Genomic DNA, 3,352 nt, shown 5'->3' with positions numbered 1-3,352 from the left:
ACGAGCTACGAATTCGCCGTTGGGAGCCAAACAACAATTATTCTAAATGACATCTCTAGGCAGTGTAAGAAGGCTTCTTGGGGAACATCCAGAAAAGTCAACCAACCGAGAGAAAATTCCATTCTAACAAAAATTTAGGCCGTAAAATTGACCTGCGAGAAGATCCCATACCGCATTTTGGGATGAGGGGGAGACCGCCTCATCCTCTGTATTCCCCTCATAGTTCTCCAAGTGATTGCCAACTCTCCTCGGCATTATACTATCACATGTGAGAAGGACAGTTCGAATGTAAGAGGGCAGGTCATTTTGTCCTAGAAACCGGAGCCGAAGGTGAGGATTGGAGCTTTTGAAAAGCATTTCGACAAATGTGCTGATAGACATGCCGCACTTATTTGATTCGTATATCAAAAACCACACTTTATTACATCACACTAGTCAATAGAAATCCAGGAAACGTAAGCTACCTAGCCGTATTTGCTGTCACCATAACACACCACTAAAATCCAGAGCAAAATGGGTACCACACCTTCAACGCAAATCGCTGAAGGTCTGAATGCAAAATGACTCCAGCATCGATTCAAAATGCAAGCACTGGGACATGCAGGATAAAAGAATATTTGCCAAATTCGGCTCGTTGTGGCCCATCGTGAGCGTTTCACAGACGAACTGGCATTCCTCTACCAGTGCTTACATAACTAAAGGAGCGCACAACAAATGAAGTGGGAGCATATTCAAAGGAAGTGGTGCGACCACGCATCTTACCAGCAGGTAGAAGGATCGTCAGATCGCATGTACAGGAACCAGCATTAATTGTTCACGAGTTCACGTCCGGGTACTCGTAGCACAAGAGACTTTTTGCAAAAGAGATTGGTGAAGTAACTTCAATACAGTTGGGACGCATGTGGATGTGGTCAGCGGAGCCGTGTCGACAATGAACTTTTTGCTGTAACTCGTCAGAGCTAATAGGAAGTCAAACAGTCGGAAGATAATGTTGAAGCTATAAGTAAGGAGATAACAGTCATCTGGAGACTTGGATGAACGAATATATTAGCGAAACAAGAAGAACAGTCTACTAGGAGCAGTGAAAGATACCCACCACTTGAACTCCATAATAATTGCATGAAAACTCTTTTTCAATAGGCGCGAGATTTTTGATTCGGAGAAGGTCCAGTCAAAAGGATACTCCGCACCGAAAAAATGTATGCCCTAGTCAAAACAAGATTTTCCTGCTCAAATCAGATAGTAATCATACCACTACCTTACAATCACAGTGGCCTACGGGGCTTTGACTTACGAGTTCCTCTGCAGTCTCAGATGGCGCCACTACAAACGATTTAGTAGGACTATTCAGCAAAGCATCAGCCTCCTAATTTTTTGAGCTGGGACCCCAGTTCCCCCTCAAAATCGGCGGATAAGCTTCTTCGGTGTTTCCTGTCGTCGGCATTGTTGCTATTACAAAGTTTTAACCAGTTTAGTGGTAGACTGTGATTCTGAGGTCTCCAATAAAGTTGATTTGGGGGTTTCTTTAAGGAGCCCCCCTGAAGGCACCATCTTTACTGGCTGTTTTAACGTGATACTTCCCTTCAACCTCGGGCTTAGAATCCTAGAAAAAGGCGATTTCATTGTTTATATAATCCGGAGGAGTAAACTCCACCAAAAGAGAATGGTGGGGAAAAACGTGTATACTAAGTAGAAAGCGACCACAAATGATCTAGTTTCAAAGCAAATGAGGATGAAGATCATTTGCTATTCTCAAATCGGATAGAATTAACTCCTCTTCGTCGCAACCGAATCCCAGCCCTCGACGAATTGAATAGACTGGGGATTGATGACGACTCACTTCGAAGTGCTCGACGATACTTAAGGGCATGTTAGGTTAAATCCTACTTACATCTCATCACCAGTTAGGTTCTTATCAATCTTATGCTTCTACTGAAAACCGCAGCAGCTACCACTATTCACGACAACTCGCAGTAATCCATAGTCTTCTCCAATTTTCTCTAGTTTCTAATAAAATGGCAGTTACCGCCTGCAGTATTCTCCCTCCAGCAGATCACTCATGGCTTTGAAACGGCAGGTGATGTGGATTCCGTTTTCATCTACGGGGCCTACCAAATGATTGATGGCCGGGTAAATGGCCCATTGTGACCCACCGTAAGCATCCAATAAATGAACAGATGCACATTCACCAGTGCTTACAAAACCGAAGAAGCCAACAACATATAAATTAGGAGAGAAGCTGTCAGGTTACGTTAACTACATGGCAGAGCGGATACCTTCAATAGCTGTAGAATGTGTACCTCTACGTCTGGTTTTGTAACCTTTTAATGGGAGGCGTGTACAGAGGATGTCACCCTTTATTTGAGCAGTAATGTGAGTGCCGACAGGTTGTCAAGGCCTGGAGGGAACCGGCATTAGTTTCCTTCTCAGGGGTTAAAGGCGTAAACCGACCGCTTGTCGCCTAAAAGATGCACTCAAACAAACACGCATTGCAGTTCAATGAAAATTTTTTACTTGTTTTCGATCATTCGCCGTAATGTGTTACTAAAATGAGTCCTGAGTCAATAAATTTATAAAGATTTGCCTTTATCTGTCTACTATGAGTTATAAACTTATGCTTTCTGCTACCCCGAAAGGTCATGACAACACCCGCTGGATGCGCTAACAACCGATGAAAAAATCCTTAAAAACCTATCTTTTTCTTCTTCTTCCTGAATTTTGAGGTGGCCGCATGGTACCTGGAGCATGCGCTGGCCTACAACAGTAAGTTGTCGATCTGATCTTCACCTTGATCCCGTTTTTACATTCTTAAATCTATAAGGCGATTAAGAGCATAAAACAGACATATCCAACTGTAAGGTATGAAGGAACGGATGAATTCCGAACTTAGTTTCTTCCGATTATTATTAATTGTCTTCGTGAATCCCAAACTTAGACGATAAAATTCCCCCTTTTAATGCAAACGAAGTGCTCTATAATTCAGACTTCACATTCATTCTTACACATGCTATTTGTGCCTTCGTTTCAGAGAGGATAGAACGTACGGCGTCAATTCATAGTGCTACTGTAGCACCGCCAGAATTTCCCTAAGGACGTAAGAAGACAACAGTCGAACATAACACGTATTACCTATGTACGGTAGGGTCTGGCGGCCACTGACACAGCCCGAAGGCCAGGACGCCCAGTGGGGATACAATGGTGGAGTCCCCATGTGACCAAACACCAGAAACAAGATGCAAACATACAGTTAAAGTACTACAAGTACTCCCACTTTTATCCATCAAGTACCCATACTTTTTCACAAGTGATAGTCAAATGGTAATGTAGAGAAAAAGGGTAGAATCAGGAGAAT

This window comes from Echinococcus granulosus (genome assembly GCF_000524195.1).
Source record: "Echinococcus granulosus chromosome Unknown EG_S00015, whole genome shotgun sequence".
Taxonomy (NCBI): domain Eukaryota; kingdom Metazoa; phylum Platyhelminthes; class Cestoda; order Cyclophyllidea; family Taeniidae; genus Echinococcus; species Echinococcus granulosus.
Note: the sequence above shows the minus strand (reverse complement) of the source record.